The sequence below is a fragment of the Neovison vison genome, chromosome 7 (assembly GCF_020171115.1).
Source record: "Neovison vison isolate M4711 chromosome 7, ASM_NN_V1, whole genome shotgun sequence".
Lineage (NCBI taxonomy): Eukaryota > Metazoa > Chordata > Mammalia > Carnivora > Mustelidae > Neogale > Neogale vison.
Genome location: NC_058097.1, coordinates 149,848,692 through 149,865,859, shown reverse-complemented (window position 1 = coordinate 149,865,859; position 17,168 = coordinate 149,848,692). Strand labels below are relative to the sequence as shown.

The window sequence follows — 17,168 nt, the reverse complement described above, 5'->3', positions numbered from 1 at the left end:
CCTTGCCCCACCCAGGATACCTGGTTATCAGTTCTTATGAATCCTATATGCAAAGGCCAGCAAATGCACTGTCTTCCCTCCACTTTCCACACAGACAGACACCGCTGTCTGCTTAGTGAGATCTCGGCCCAGATCTTCCCTTCTCAGTGCGTTAAGAGCTTGTGTATTCTTTCTCGCACTGTAGGCTGTCCCATCACGCTGACTACCGGATCTGTACTGAAGCCCACATTAAAGGATGTTTAGGTTATTTTCAGTCTTTTGCCATTACCAGCAGTGCAGTCGTGAACAAGCTTGTCCATAGGTTATTTTGTATGGGGGCTGGTGTATGTTTAGAGCAATGTCTTAGTCAGATTGCTGGGACAAAAGGTATATGTGATTCTGATTTGATGTTTCATGGAGGGACCGCCGGCATAAGGAGACTGTGTCCTCACAGCATCACCGAGTTGGACCTGTGCTATTTTCCTGGTCTGAGAGGTGAAATGGCATCTCAGTGTGTTTTAATTTGCATTTATCTTGCAGCGGGCAAGGCTGAGCGTCTTTCCACCTGTCCAGGAGACATTTGGATTCTCTTTTCAATGAGCCATTTCCCCTTTGCCCATTTTTTCTATTGGATTGTTGGCTTTTTGTTTTCATCAATTCCTATGAACCTTTATAATATTGAGTTTATTATCGTCTGGGTTATGAGTTGTAGATACTTTTTTCCAGATTTGTCACTCTAGTTTTGACTTTGTTTATGGCATATTTTTGCCCTGCAGAAGGTTTTGTTTTTGTGTGGTCTGATTTATCAAGCTCTTATTTTATGACTTCTGTATTTGGAGTTGCAGTTAGAAAGCCCTTTCCCACTCCAAGGTTAAAAGGCACTTTCCCCACGTTTTCCTCTGGTGTTTTATGTTTTCTTGTTATGTTTTACATTTAAATCTTTGACCCATTTGGAATTTATTCTGGTGTGTAGTGTGGGTTATGACTCCCACTCCATTTTTTCCCAGAACTAGAGTATCTTTTTGGGGTGGGTATGAAGGCCAGAGGCTGTAGCTGTTGAAGGTCAATGGCAGAGTGGTAGGAAGGGCTTGGGGCAACACCAGTATATTGGGATAGGCAGGTGGAGATTGGGCCAAGGCTGGGGGCATTGCATGCCCACATACATCTTTGCTGTGTGACATTGGACAAGTCCCAGCCCTTCTCTGGGCCTAAAGTATATACCTAGAGTGTCGCTGAAGGGGTCCCGGGTATCACCGTGAACCCAGGGCTGACTGTGAGGGCGGTGGTGGCCGGCAAGCTGGCCAGCAAGTGGGGGCCATCCTGAGGGCGGGGACAGAGAGGCCGGCCATGGGTCCAGCACCCATTCAGTTGGGCTGAAGTGGAGGGGATTGGGGGATTGGCAGCAGAATTCACTATGTTCTTGGAGTGGGCCGGTGGGAAGGCAGAGAGGGGTGGGCGCCCATTTAAAAATACCCACTGCCAAAAAAAAAAAAAATACCCACTGCCGCCTGGCACTGCAGGCAGGGGTAGGGGGCAGGCCCTCTGCCAGCCCTCTGGGTCCAGAAATGCTGAGGGTTGCTGGGGCAGGCACACTGTCAGTTGTCTGGCTGTGGACCCAGCCCAACCCAGCCATAGCTCTTCCTGGAGGTCCTCGTCCCCCCTCCATGAAGCAGGCATCCTTGTCCTCTCCAGGAGGAGAAATAGGGACAGACCACTCTCCCAGGGGCTAGTCCCGGTACTGTCCTGGACTTGCTCTGTGACCTGGGGCCAGTCCCCGTCCATTGGGGTCACTGTCCAGCAAAAGGGGCTACTGGACTTGCCTCGCATGTTTCTGCCATCCCTGGCCCTCACCCAGATTCCAGTTTGGATTAAAGCTGGGTAGGGGGAAGGCTTGAGGTTCTTGCCTCTTCCCCCTTTACAGATAGGGAAACTGAGGCCACAGAGGGGACCCTGACCTCTGCCCTGCCTTTGCTCTTCTTGGCTTTCTTGGGCCTCTGGACCTTCCTCCCTGCCCCCACAGGGCCTTTACCAACTCCCCACCCCCACTCCTGGGCCCCAGTGGTCAAATTCCAGGGCTGCCATTGCTGTGGCAACAGCCAGCTCACAGAGCCCCTCCTCTCGGGGATTCTCTACCAGGCTTTTGTCCAGGGAGGAGGCAGAAAGGGCCTCCCGCCCCTAGGGGACTAGAGGGGTTGGGGATAGGGAGGAGATCAGACCCAGCTGGTTTCTCATTTGTTTTCCAAGGGAGAAAATGGAAAAGGCACAGAGTGCTGCCAGCAAATGCTACTCTGTTATCCCAGACACAGTAGGAGGGACAGAGATGGTCACCGGGGCTGGGACAAGAGAGCCACCCAGAAAGGGTCTTCGAAACTTAAGCTGGAGAATTGCCCCATGAAAGGATTTGGAATGGGAGATGGAAGATCCTTCCTAAGGTCGCCACCGTCCAATGCTAAGGCTGCCTCAGGACTGAGGGGCCCATCCCATCTTGGGCTTTCTTCCAAGTAGATATGCCCCATCGTGGAAGGAGTTGCCATGGTACCCTTGGAGGGGGTGAGCTCCTTGGCCCTGGGGTTATGCAAACAAGGATTGCCAGGGGAAGCCTACAGTGGGAGAGGGATGTTGCCCTCAACCTCTCAGATGACCTGCCTCCTTTTCTTTTAAGAGCTACCTATTTATTTTTTTAGAGGGAGAGGGCAAAAGAGAATGTGTGCTCACATAGGGGTGTGGGGGTGTGGGCAGAGGGTGAGGAAGAGAGAATCCCAAACAGGCTCCTAGCAGAGCAGGGAGCCAGGCCCGGGGCTTGATCCCATGACCCTGAGATCATGACCTAAGCCAAAACCCGGAGTCGGACACCAACCAACTGCGCCACCCGGGCGCCCTCGAGATCACCTGCCTTCTAAGGTTCTCTGGTTATTCATAACGTGCCAGTGTTTATGGAGGGCTCTGTTCCAGGCACGATGCTAAGTAAGCCCTTTATATCCTGTATCGTATAGATGAAACTGGCACTGATATGGGCCTCCTGGAGGTTGGGTCGGCCGTCTGTGCAGTGTGGTCTCTGGCTTTGCCCTCCTTCTTCCAGGGCTCCCACCCAGTGTTAACTTCCAGGTGTGTGGCGTGTTTGCTTCTAGGCTTTTCTCCGTGCATATATGCACATATATATGCAGGTGTATATTGTATGTATGTATGCATACATCTATCCATCTATCTCATGATGTGGTGATGGTGCAGTATGTAGACTTCTTACTTCTTTCAATTAATATCACACTGAACACTTCCCCCATGGCCCTTTAAAGAGCTCCCTAAGTGCATGACTCCCGCAGCCAGGCGGTCAGGTCCCACTGTTGTGAAGAAGGCAGTGTGAGCGTCCTCGTCCCCCTCTGCTGCTGCTGTCCCCTGGGCTGGAAGGCAGCCCCTCTCCTGCACAGTGGAACAGATGTGGACAGACATTTTGACCCTGGGGGACCCCGTGGGCACAGACCACAGACCCTGTCACCATGAGACCTTGAGTCCAGTCCTTAACTTCTCTGGGCCCATCTCCTTTTGTGTAAAGCAGGGTAATTAAAGGGCCCACCTAGGAGGTCTGCCTTCAGGTTAAAGTAACTTTGGGTAAGCAGGACTCAGGCAGGAACTGCTTGTGAGAGATGAACTCCCGTTTGTCTGCCATTGCTCTCTTCCCGACCTCGGGCACTGCAGGTCACCGACAGAGGGCAGGATTTGGGCCCCAACCTCACTGCCTTTATCTTGAGAACCTGAGCAAGTTATGACTCCTCACTGAGCCTTGGTTCCCCCCCTGAGATGCTCCAATGAGATTAGGCCCTACCAGCGTTCTGTAAACAGCGAAGTGCTGGATGGGGCCACTTACTACTATCAGGGTCAGGAGAACATGGTTGCAACTGCAGAGGCTGAAGGTGCTCTGAGGAGGAGGGGAGTCGCCAGATCTGGGGTATTAAGACAGCTTCCCGGAAGTGGTAGTCCTGGTTTTGGGGCTTTGGGACAGTGGAGCCTCGGCCTGTCTCTGGGTGACTTTCAGCTCTGAAAACTGTTGCGTGTGCATGCACACATGGGTGACTGTGGCGGCTCAGACACTAGGACTGGTCACTAATTGTCGATCCTGAGCAGCAAGGCTTGGAAGTTGAGGCTGCCTCTGGTCGGCCCAAGGTAGGGGCCACTTCTACCAATGTGACCCAGACCCAGTGACAGCCCTCCGGAGGCTGGGGTAGAGGGATTGGTGAGCCAGTCTTGTTTGTTTGTTCCCTGTCCCGGGCAGCTCAACCACCCTCAGCTTAGCCGGTATGATGGGAGGGTCTTCTCTGAGCTAGTCTAGGTTGAGCCAGGGCACCCAGGGCTTACTTTAGAGCCAGAGAGACTTACTGATGGGTTGAACTTGCTCCTCTCCTGGGGTGTCCCCTGGATCTTGGACTAGGGTAGGGGTAGGGAAGGTGGGGGCCACATGCTGCGAGTAGGTTGGGCCCCTTTGGACCAGATTTAGTGCAAAAGTCCCAAGGGCCCAGTTCTAGCCTCAGCTGACTGCCTACTGCCCTGGGGGTCTCAAGACACTCTCCTCTCTGAGCCTCAGTGCCTATCCATAAACTGAGAAGGAATGGACCTTTCTCTGGCTCCCTCCTTTATAAGGAAAGCTGGAACGTGGGCATTCGAAACTTGCGGTGCACGTTCATAACACTGAAACTTACTTTCATTCATTCACTTATTCACGAATTCGTACTGGGCATTTACTGTGGGCCAGACTGTTCTAGGCACGGATACTGAAATCTGCGAGCTCCAAAGGAGAGGGATTACCCCTCCTTGTTCCAGCAGCATCCACACCTAGAGCAGGTCAGATTCGTAGGTTGGTAGGAACCGATGACACCTCAAGCTTCCCTCAGCCTTTGGTGGTTTGAATGTAATTTCTGGCACCATTGTAAGTGGGGAAGATTGCCTCTTTGTTTGCTCAGCTTTGAGAGCCCCCAGGATCATATCTGCAGCTCAGACAGGCCCTGCTCCCTCCTCCCTGCCTCTCAGCTCCCTGGGGCTCTGGCCTGAGGCTGGCCTGGCCTTTCCCAGGGTGCCTGGCCCACAGCCCAGTGAGTCATCTTCCGCTCTAGAGCCAGGACACCCCATCCCACCCCGAAGGCACACACAAATGGAGCCCACCCCCTCCCTTCCCCCAGCTTGTGCCTGGGTCCGAGAGAGGGAGGGAGCAGGAGGGTCTGGAAACAGACACTGGATAACTTCCTTTCCCACGATCCCTCACCCCAGCCTCCCTGCAAGCTGGAGAACTGGGTGGAGGCAAGGGAAGGGAGCCCTCCTTCGCAGAGCATCTATTGGGCAGCAGGTGTTCACCCTCATTTTCCAAGTGGGGAAACTGAGGTCGAAGGGAAGGGATGTTTGCAACAGCTAGAAAGAAGGTGGCAGTGCTAGGGCCAGACCATCTGGCCCAAATCCCTGTGGTGGTCTCTGCTGAGCAAGGTTTAGACATTCTGAATGAGACAGTTTCTGGAGTTGGGAGGGAAGGGCTCTGGGAGGTGACCTCATGACCTCATACACAGGTTCTGAGCTAGGACTGGGACCATGGGCCAGACCACTATTGTGGGCACAAGTGTGCACAGGGTTGGGTGGGTGTATTTCCTGGGAGCTACGGCTGCCAGATTTAATAAATCCTACTCTAAGGCTTCATCCAATTCCCAGTGGTGTCCTTGCCCCCAACCCCTCGCCTCCAAGAGTGGGCCAACCTGGCCCCTCAGACTCAGATGTGGGACCCAGAAGATCTGGGCTTCAGTTTCTCTGCCTGAAAAGTACAGATGACAAACCGAGCCCCTTGGGCCCTGGAGATGAGGCAATTCAGAGCATATTAGCTGGTCAGGAGGTGTTTTTCACATCCTTTGGGGTCTCTCTATCCACCTACGTCCGTCACCCCCCACCTCCCGCTTCCGCCCATTATCCTTGATGTTAAGAAACTCTTCTTTTCCAAGCTGGAAGGTCCAGCTGTATCTTCTTGAAATTAAATGGGTATGGGGGAGGGCAGAGAAGAAGAAAGGGAAAAAAACCCCAAATGAAAAAAGACCAGTTAAATTTAAACCACATGCACCGCAGCTCCTGCCATGCAGGCCTCTGCTGCCATCTAGGGTTGTCTGCTGGAAGTGCAGTTCTGGAGGCCCGGCTCTCTCACTGAAGCCTGATGCCTGAAATCTAGGAGGATGGGCAGGCTGTCCACTGGCTGTCTCAGGCGTGGCCTCACTTACACAACTCCTTCAGGGAGCATGGTGAGGAATCTGGAGTCCACCTGAACCCTCCTTCCTTCCCCAGGAGGAAAGGATCCCAGAGTGTGGAGTGACACTGCTAAGTTACGGAGCAAGTCAGTTGTTTGACACGCATGTATTGTGCACCTAGTGTGGGTCAGGGGCACAGCTATGAACACAGAGTCCTGGGCTCTGCCCTTTGGATCCTACTGGGGGAAAGGGGTGCCGTGGACACAGACCTTCCTCTTGTTTCCATCTCTCTTATTATTGCCAGTCATCCAAGGAAGAGAATACAGACCGTCACCATCTATTTCAAGGTGTCCTGCATTTGGCTTGATTCATTTATGTGCTCTGTGACCTTGAGGAAGTCACTTGCCTCTCTGTTAGGCTGATTATTTGGGGCCAGATCCCAGCTTTGCCAAGTCCCAGTTTTGCCACATCCAACTTCTTGACCTCAGGCACGTTGCTTCAGTTCTTGAAGCCTTTGTTCAGTCATTTGTGAAATGGAGGTAATAGTTATACGTAACTTAGAGGATTGGTGTGAGGATTAAATGAGATAATTCATGAGAAGCAGCACCTCACTGGACGTGAGCTGGTAGTAAAAGTCAGACCCCACCAAGGGTGTGGGGAGTGCACTTCCCTCCTGGAGGTCCAGGAGGGGGTCAGGAGTGCAGTGGGGCGAGGCGTGTCTTCTGGGTTGAGTAGTGGCCAGCATGGTTCATCAGCCAGAAATCGGGCCTGAGCCCCCAGCACAGGGAGTGAGAGCTACCACCTCGAATATCCGTCAGCCAGCAGGGTCAGTTTCTAGAAGATGATCTTCTAGCGCTGCCGGGACGAGGGCTTCCAGCTAAACTCCTCTAGGCCAATAGATGAAATCTAGGTCTGTGCAGAAATCATCCCCTTGCTTCCATTCTCCCTTCAGGACATTAAGGACCCTGGGTTCTTAGCCCAGTTCTGCCACTTCCTGGCTTCACCTGGCTTTGTTACTCCTCTGAGCCTCAGTTTCCCCAGCTAGGTAGTTCCCACTCAGTCTTAGTGACTGGGCTGGAATCCCCTTGGAGGCTTCCTTGCTCAGAGACCTGGCAGTGCATGCGGGCATCTGTGTGGGACCTTATCTGGGCGGTCAGCTCCTACACACGGCCTCTGCCTGTGGACTGGGCTTCCACTCAGCGCGGCAGCCTGGTTCCGGGAACAAGGGACCCGAGACAGCAAGGTGGAAGGACGTGCATGGCATTTTTATGGCCAAGCTTTGGATATCACATGGTATTGCTTTTTGCTGTCTTCTGCTCACCGAGGCAGTCACAGAGGTCACCTGGTTGCAAGGGGGAGGGGACCCAGGCCTCACCAGGCTACGGAATAGTGTCAGTAGTACACTAAAAGAAGAGTAGGCGGCACGGAGAATACTGGGGTAGCTGTCTTCGGGAAGTACCCGATGCCACACCTCCCCGGGTGGCTCTGTGGATAAGATACGACAGCGGTGTTAAGTACTAGGCTCGTCCCCGGCACATGGTGAATGCTCAGGAAACAACAGCTATGGCTGCTTTTGATTATCATGGAAGTGGCCTTCGCTGTTCACCTCTGCCACGGGACCACACGGACCGGACCGTCTCCCCACGATGGGCTGTGTGGTCACGTGGTGACGGACCGCTGACAGGTATACACAGACCCGTGGACAAGTCCACACAGATGGGACACACGTCATGTCACTCACAGGCCCACCTAAGCAGAGCAGCGGCCTTCCCGTGGCAGGAAGGACCTGAGGCCCCTTTGGCCCTCCATCTCTCCTTCCCATTCTCCAGAATTCTGGGACCCAGCCTGAGCAGCAGTCTCAGGGGAGCGCTGTGGTTTGGACACTGCCTGGGAACTCTGTGAGGCCTTGGGAGGCTCCTCCTTCTGGAAGAGAAGGTCTGCAGGGGACAGGCCATGACCTGGGAAGGCAGGACAAAGGGACAGATGATGGGAAGAAGCAGGAAGGGGTCTCGGACGAGAGCAAATGGAGAGACTGAGACCCCAGGAAGGGAAGGGGCTTGTTGAAGGTCACATCGCCACCAAGTGGTAGAACCAGGATGTGAGCCCAAGCGGTGGCCTCAGAGCCTGCTCTCCATTTCTGTGCCAAGTAGTCCCTCTCTTGGAACTCTGGTCTCAGTGATGAACCTGAAGCCCCAGGAGCGCAGCACCATCAGGGAAATGACTAGGCCATCAGGTCGGGGACACCCAGCACTAGTCCACACCAGTGGAGATCAGTGGGGTCAGGAACATGAGACGGTCCATCTGGTTCTTTAGCTAGGGCTTGGTTTCCAGGGAAGAGGATTCTTCCTGATCCCAGCATGGCCTGTTGATGCATTTTGTCTTCCACCAAAACCACCCTGGGTCAGGAGAACCTCTTTACATCATTATCTCAGTACCAGTGAGGCCGGAGAAAGGCAGTTCAGGCAGCTAGTGCACCGGGGAGGCAGGGAGGAGGCCAGGCTGAGTGCATGAGGCTGGAGGGTAGTGGAGAGGAGCTGTCCTCTCAGAGGAGGGGGTGGGTTGCAAAATATGGACCCTGCAGGCCGCCACCTCAGCATCACCTTTTATCACTTAGGTGACTGCGCTGAGCCTCAGTTTCTTTGTTTGTAAAATAGAGGAGAAGCAATAACGGAGCCCTTGATGTAGTGTTGCTGTGGGGAATAAAGGAGCCAGAGCTTGGAAAGCAATAGTGGGGGGGTGACACCCGAAAAGTATTCCAACAGCATTAGTGATGGTGAGGATTCTAAGATTATGGTGCTCCCGATCTGTGTGGGCAGCTCTGGGGTCCAGACCCTCTGTGGCAGATACTTAGAGCTGTGCAGATAGGAAAGGCTGGAGACCCTTCCCCACCCCACAGGAGCCTCAGGAGACCCACTGCCCCAGAATCTGAATTGCCTTTGTCATTTCTTTTTCACTTCCTCTCTTCCCGTTTAGACTGTGGTGCCCAGCAGGGCACGGATCGCTTTTCTTCCCTGTAAATCCCCAGCACAGTGCTTGGTACCTGGGAGGTTCTCAGTAAATATTTGTTGAAGTAATCAACAAATGAATAAAATAAAAACTCCATGAATTACTCATCCGTGGAACCATGTGTTTGCGCCTCCACTCATGTGTTCATTTGTAACACACATCGTTCTGCTCACCGGTGCATTCATGCATTCACCTATCATCATACCATCCTTTCACTCGGTCAGCCCGTACTCATCACCCATCTGTCTGTCCATCCATACATCCTATCTCATCCCTGGCCGCCAGCTGGTCCAGCACTAGCTGCAGGACCAAGTGGGCCCGAGTGGGCAAGAAGTCTTGGAGGAGGTCTTGGTGGGGCTTATAGTGGGAGGTGTGTCCAGAGGCAGGAAAACAAGGTATCAGGCTTCTTTGAGAGATGGGGAAGTGTCAGCTGACTGATTGGAGGGAGGGAGAGTTAGGTGTTACCCAGGACCAGCAGAATGGTGGTTCCACCCAACTGGGGTGCCCAGCCTGCTTCTCCTACAGGGCACAGTGGCGTGGCAGAGCAGAGCCCTTTGTCCCTCCCTGCCTCTCATCTCCCCTGGCCTAAGGAGGACGGGAGCTGCTTGGTGGGAGGGAGGAGGGTGGTGTATGTGTCGCAGTTGGGTGTGGGGTACGGAGAGGAGAGGAGGGCCCTTACCAGCCATGTCGTACGCTTGTAAAAACAATTCTGAGGGCGCCTGGGTGGCTCAGTGGGTTAAGCCGCTGCCTTCGGCTCAGGTCATGATCCCAGGGTCCTGGGATCGAGTCCCGCATCGGGCTCTCTGCTCAGCAGGGAGCCTGCTTCCCTCTCTCTCTCTCTGCCTGCCTCTCTGTCTACTTGTAATCTCTGTCTGTCAAATAAACAAATAAAATCTTAAAAAAAAAAAAAACTCCTTAAAAAAAAAAAAATTCTGAGCCAGACCCACTCCAAGCAACTGTAGATACCCAAAAGGAAAAGAGACGTCAGCGCCTAAAAGGAGGGTTCAGTTCAGCCAAACAACAAAAGAACCAGACCTGCACGGGACCAGCAGAATGGTGGGCATACATGGTGTCCCCAACACGCATCCGGGCTGACCTCACCCTGAGGGGCTCCGATGCCTTGCTGTTGTGGGAATGATCCTTGGACACCCCAATTCAGCAGCTGTGTGCTCCTGTTCCTTCTCTCAGCTTCCTTTCATTCCCCCACCCCACCAGCTCCCCTGTTGCCATGACAACAGGCTTGGATGTAATTAGCCATCTTTAATGAGGCAGCAGCAGCAAGCAGGGCCTCCGCGCCAAGCCCTGCCCCCTTCTCTAGGGCAGCGGCCTCCCGTGAACTCTGCTATCTGGGCACCCACGTGCCTCTGGATTTCTTGACCTCAGGAGGTTGTTCAAACCCCACCTCCTCCAGGAAGGCCTCCCTGAATACCCCCTAACTACCCCCTACCCCAGGCACAGGTGACTCCCTCTGCTGAGTCCTATATATTGTCTGGCAGCTCCTGGATGCCAGCCAGAGTGGTTCATCTGTGCAGGGCCTGGTCCTGCTGAAGTGAGTGAGGGCATAGACATACTTATACTAATAAGTCCAAGCTATGCAGAGCCCCCCAGCTGCTCAGGGGAGATGAGGCCCCAGGTCACATAGCTGGAGACAGGATCAGATGGAGGAGGAGGTACTGAGAAAACTAAAGGTGAGTTAAGTAGCCACCATGATCAAGCAATGGGCTAGAGATGGGGCGCTGGAATCATGGCCCTCCTGCTAGTGTGGGATTATCTTTGAGACCTGGTTATTTAGATTTCCCCAGGGGGTGTGTCCATCCTCTGTGCTTAAATCATCACTCCGTTGTCAACTGGTCTGGTGGTTCCAAATCCTCCCCCAACATGCCCAGCCCCCAGGGAAGTCCATAATCCAGCCCATAGAGATGGTAAGAGGCAGTTGCACTCATTGGATTTCTTGGTTCAATCTAGAGGTAGAGGAGAGCTGGGGGCCCTCCTGGGGGACCCTTGTTCTGCCTCCCAGGGGTAGGAGGGGCTCAGCCAGGACCTGTGCCCTAGGATGGGATGTGGCCAGGCAGGTTCTAGGCCTTGAAGGCTCTGTGCTGCCAGTGGACGGATTGCGCCCCCCGCCCCCGCCCCCGCCCCGCCAGAGTTTCAGGTCTATAAAGAGGGGTGTGTGTGTGTGTGTGTGTGTGTGTGTTTCAGTGTGGGGGGGTTGAGAATGTGCATTTCCAGCACATTCCCTCGGGGTCCACAGGGCCTGCCCTTTGAGAACCAGTGTCATAGAGGGACCAGCAAGGGTGTCAGTGCAGAGGACACACTCACACTTCCGTTCATTCTTTCACTCAACAAGCTCGCACAGGCGTTACCCTGGGCCAGGCCCTCTCAGAACACAGGGGAGGGGGCAGCACACACTTAGCTAGCCTCTCTCAGGAGTCAGGCTCTGCCCCCTCGTGCAGCCTCACTTCCCTGGGAGCCACCTCACGGCCAGGTGGGGTCATGCCTCTTTTCTCTGGCTGCTCTCTCTTGGAATTCTCTGTGCCTGTTTTCACTGTTGACTACTTTGGGATTGTCTGTTGGGAAGTTAAAATTCAAGTGTTGGACATTTTGGATCCTCTGAGGAAGCCAGTGCTGCTGGGCCCATGTCCTGCCCTCTCAGGATAGGAGAAGGAAGAATTCCCTTCTGTGGGGAATGTGGGGCTGTGGGGTGTTGATTCACCTGATTCAGGGCTGAACAGGGGAAGATGGCAGGAGGCTGCAAGGGCCAGCAAGGGGTTGATCCTGTGCCTTGGGGCTGCCAGGGAAGATTCCTGAGCAGGAAATTACAGGGTTTGCCTCCCTGTGATGACTGCTCGGGGGGGGGGGGGAGTTATTGAAGTTTTGTTTATTAGCCAACATCTATGTGCAGAGTGCTGTGGTTTACAAAGGGCCATGGACCCTGCCCTTAGGGGACCTACAGTGTCCCTGGAGGAGATGGCCATCAACCTAGCAATTGTTCAAATGTGTAATTACAAATTATGGTATCTGGTTAAGAAAAACAGAGAATCTTTGAGAGCGCAGAGCAGGTGCATCTGGCCTGATCTGAGGATCAGGGAGGGCTTCCTGGGGGAGGTGACAATCACACCAAGATTCATCTTAAAGGAAAAGCAAAAACACTGCTAGGAGAGAGCCTGGTCTGTTTCTAAGAGTTAAAACAGAAGTGGTTGGAGCATATCAATCAAGGCGGAGAAAGGGAATGAGTGGACTAGCTTGGGCGATGGGTTAGAAGGTGTCCACTGTGCCGGAAACCCAGCAGAAAGCAGGTTTGAGGAAGGGCATCAGGAGTTCGGTGAGTGTCGGAGCCCTCAGTACACTGAAGAAGCATAAAGTTAGCCAGCCCAGAGACACAGCAGAGGGACCCCCAGTGAGCTGCAGAGTCCCCTGGTGGGTCGTGGAGGCTGGTACAAAAACAAAGCTCATACTGCCCCTACTCCTGATTAAATGGGTCTGGGATGTGTTCTGGCATCGCCTGCAATTTGAGGACCAGGTCCTGGTGATCATGCTTGGATACATTCTGGAGCATCATCTGGTGATGGTGGTAGGGATTGTAAATGCCTGAGCCGCCCCCCGCCCCCATGCTGGGGCGTGGGTGGAGAGAACTAGGGCTGGAATCCACTAGGACTGTCTCAAGTATAGACACAAGTCAACTGGGTGGGGTGGGAATATGCATGACTCAGGGTGGGCCCTTTCTGCTATCAGGCCCTAATGCTCTGCACACCCCCCCCCAAGGGAGGACAGTGTCAGTTTCCAGGGATGTACATGTATGCTCATCCCTAAATATGTGTGCCTGTTTGTGCCTGGTTCTAGTTGTGTGAACCGGAAGCATGTGCCACCGTGCAGCACTGGGTCGGGTTCATGTGTGTCCGGGCTCAGGTCTGTATGGGACTCTGTTGATGAGTGTGCACTTGGCCCCCATCCACACCCGTATATAAACCAAGGCCGGAGGACAGGTTTTCATGTATATGGGCCTGTTCAGTGTAGGTCCGTGCATGCCCAGTTGGGTACAGGGGTGTGGACAAAAGGCCCATGTCTCCCAGTGTACTGGCCTTTGTCAACTGGTGTGCGCCAACTTATGTCCTCTGAGGGGGACGGGGGACGGGTCCGCAAGGGGAGGCTGAGGCGTGAGGGAGCGGCGGGGGCGAGGTCCTGCCGCCCTCAGCGTGTTGGGGGAGACCCGGCTGCGCGGAAAGGGGGCGGGCGGAGCGGGGAGGGGGGGCACGAGGGGCGGGGACTCCCCTCCGCTCCTCTCCGCTCCCCTCCCCCCCGAGCCAGCGGCGCCGAGCGCGCCCGGCTCGCCCAGCGCACTCGCGAAGCGGAGGAGGCAACAGCGCCGCCGCCCGGGCCGACGCGATCAAATCGGCGCTGGAACTGACACCGCGGAGGCCGGGCTGAGCCCCTGGAGGGAGCGACGGTGGGAGAGAGGGGGCCCGCCGTCCCCCGCCGCCCCGGCACCCCCGCCCTGGCGGCGGCCCGGCCGCATGCTTCAGATGGTGAAGACCCTGGCCCAGTTCACCATTGCGCTGGAAGACATGCGCGATCTGGGCTCGGCCACCGCCTCCGGGGAGCCCGCCGGGAGCAGTGGTGCTGACGCTGAGGAGCCTGGGGAGGCCCAGGTACGGGGAGGGGGAGACACAGTCAGGGCCCTGGGCCAAGACCTAGAACCCAGCGCATCCGGGCCTGGGGGAGGCATGGGTAGATGCCAGGGCACAGGACCGGGAACTCGGATCAGGCACAACAGCTGCCCGGCCGTAGGACTGGGGGCTCAGAGACTAGTGATGGGGGCAGGGATGGTGCGTCTGGCAGGGTGTTGAGGTTTGGTGGTACCAGAATGCAAGCTTGGGATGGCAGAAGGGCTGGCAACCTCAACTGGGGTGTGGGCCTGTATCCTGAGACCCAGCCTTGGCAAGGCCTAGTGGTTCCTAGTGCGTGATATGTGTCAGGGTGTAGGCAGAGACTGGCTCCGGAGGTATCCTGGGTTCACAGGCTCCGGAAGGAGAGGTTTCTTCAGCCTCTCGCCGGCAGGCCTGCAGCAATCTCCAGGTGTATGTGTGTGCGGGAGGGGATGGGGCATTGGGAGTAGCTGATCATGCTCCTGCCTTGCCATTCTCTCCCTGCCATTGGACCTGCTGGGCCTGGAAGCTGTCATGCTGTGGTGGCAATGGTGGTGTCCCCATTCCTGGCTCGGTGCTCTTCTCCTCTGGGGGAAGAGGAGGGGGAGGCTTCCAGGGGCTGTGTCCGTGCCTTTGTGTGTGTCTCTGGGCCCTGTCTCTCATTGTCCTGCTCTCCTGGGCTCCCGCTGGGCCTCTGGTTCTGTCTTCCTCCCCATGCTGTGCTGTGTATGATGTGTTTCTCCCCACCACCTGACATCTCTGGGCTGAAGGCCCTGGTTCTCAGCTAGGTGACTTGGTCACATTTCCTTTTGGTCTCTTCGCAGAGTGTCTGGCCTTTATGGCTTCTCCTGTGTACATGTGTCTCTGTCTTCATGCTGTGTGCAGGGTCTGAAGCTTTGGGTCATGATGTCCCAATCACACTGGTAGGAGAGGCCCCCCTCTATCTTCCTGCTGTATCCCTCCAGCCCCCCTCCCTCTCCCACTTCTGCACCCCCTGTAGTAAATGTCTGAGGATGGGGCCTTTGAGGGGTGATGGGCTCTGGGGGGGAGGCTAGGCCCCTGGGGGAGGCTAGGCCTACAGGGCTGTCCCGCCCAGAACAGGTGGGCCTGCTGATCTGCTTGACAGCTGCATTGCTCCGCTCCTGCCTCCCCACCCCCACGTGCACTCACACCCGTGTCTGGGCACGTGCAGAAGGGCACTCCGTGCAGTGACAGGGAGCTGGCCTTAATTTCCATGCCTCTACCTGACAGCTGAGTGACAGCCCACTGTGCTTTCAAGCAGGAGGAGGCTGGGAAAGGCGGGTGTTGCAGCGTCAGCCTCCCTGCGTGAGTTACCCCAGCCCTCTGTGCTGGCAGGGCCAGCCCCAGCTCTGCCTCCCTCAGGAGGCCTCCCTGCCTGCCCGTGACCCTCAGCCCTGGGCCTAGCAGGGCCGGGCTCAGGGAGTGGAAGGGGGAGGGAGGCTGTGCCCCTTGGGCCGAGCCTGGCCCAGTTCTTCTCTCAGGGAGCTCCATGTGGGGCAGGGAGATGGATATAGAAGACCATTTTGCTGAGGCAGAGTAACACTGAAGACCCGGCATGTGTGGAGGGAGCTGCCCCGCTTCCCAGCTCCTTGCTTTCACAGTACGGGAAGAAGACATTATTCATTCCATTTCATAGGAAAGAATGTGGGAACCTAGGACAGTTACCCAAGGTCACAGAGCTCATGAGGGTCCAGCTGGGGACCCTGTGGCCAGTGGCTGGTCAGTCAGTGTGGGCAAGAACTCGGGGTGTTTGGGCCCTAAGACTCAGCATGAGGTGGCTAAAGAAACTCGGATCAGGGTGCTCACTGGTGGCTCAGTCAGTTAAGGGTCCGGCTTTTGGTTTCAGCTCAGGTCATGATCTCAGGGTCGTGAGATTGAGCCGCACATCAGGCTCTGTGCTCGGTGGGGAATCCACTTGAGATTCTCTCTGCCCTCTCCCTCTGCCCCTCCTCCTGCTCTCTCATGTGAGTGCACACTCTTTCTCTCTCAAATAAGTAAATCTTTAAAAAAAAAAAAAATAGACTCGGTCCCCACTCTGCCAATCACTAGCTGTGTGACCTTGGGCAAGTCAGTCACCTCTCAGACTTGACCACCTTGTCTATAAAGTGGAGATGATGACACCTGCGAGTGTGAGGCAGAAATGAGGCCATATCTGTGAGTGCTGAGAGGGCTCTGGGGGACAAGGGGGAGGACTGAGCATCTGGGCCTTTCCTTGGGAGGCCCTTCTGGCCTTTGAGGTTCTCCCAAACTCTCCATCCTAGCGTGGGCCCAACTGATGTTCCATCCTACTAGAAGCTGCCCTGGTGTTTTAAGGGCCTTCGAATCACTGAGGGTAGATGACCTGACTATAGCTGGGGGCTCTGAGGCAAAGCCCAGTGGCTTGTCACCCATCAGAGCATGCAGCTGGTGGGGGTGGGGCAAGGCCAGTCTCCTCCCCTCCCTCAAGGGAGAGCCATTCGCACCCCCCCACACCTGTGAGTTCCTAGCACAGGAGCCTACTTTTCTAAGCATGTCCCATTGTTGACAGGTTTGGGGACAGACCTGGCCCCAAGTCCCCAAGTCAGAGTATACCATCTGGTGAAGGCTTCCTGGAGGAGTGGGCCAGAGGTATAGGAACTGGTGGCAAGGGGCAGTAGGTAGGTAGTAGGTAGGTAAGCTGAGGTCCAGGGAGTCAGACACAGAGAAGGCATCCTCTGCCTGGCTTCTAGCAAAGCTTTCCCACAGAATAGGGGCTGCCCTGTTAGGGGAGGATGGGCACCCTATCCCTGGAGGGGCAGGTGCAGAGTCTGGTTGACCCTCAGGGACTCCGTACTGTAGACCATCACATGCTTAGGATGGAGGCATTAGCTCCTGGGCCTCCTTTTCCCCATCCCTAAAATGGGAAGAAGGACATCATCTATCTCACAGGGTAGTCAGGAGGATGAAATAATGATATGCTCAGAGCTGGTGTGGAGTAGGGCTCAGTTAACCTGTTTTTACTGAGAGAATGGATATCCAGCCTTGTCTGAGAGTGGGTGAACCCTGCCCCAACCTGGCTGTGTGACCTTTGGCACTGATGTCACCTTTCTGAGTCACCTTTTCTTCATCTGTGGCAGGAGGCCACAGTCTCCACTCAGGAATGGTGTGAAACCCAGCCGGGTAGGGTCTCACCCCATAGCACTGAGCCTGAAGGAGGGGTTTTTGGAGTTGGCAGCTGGGGTGGGGGGTGGCCTGGAGGCATCTTCCTTTGCCAAGATAAGAGGTTATTGGTTGTTTTGAGTCCTTTTTAGGAGCCCATTGGGTAACCTCGAAGTGAACAGGAGATCACCATTTC

At 55.1% G+C, this 17,168-nt stretch overlaps 1 protein-coding gene across 1 annotated transcript in view; it reads left to right on the top strand.

The window, feature by feature from the left end:
* Window positions 1-17,168, top strand: part of ARHGEF17 (Rho guanine nucleotide exchange factor 17) — a 54,030-nt gene that overhangs the window by 20,036 nt on the left and 16,826 nt on the right. The gene's annotated exons all lie outside the window — the stretch shown is intronic.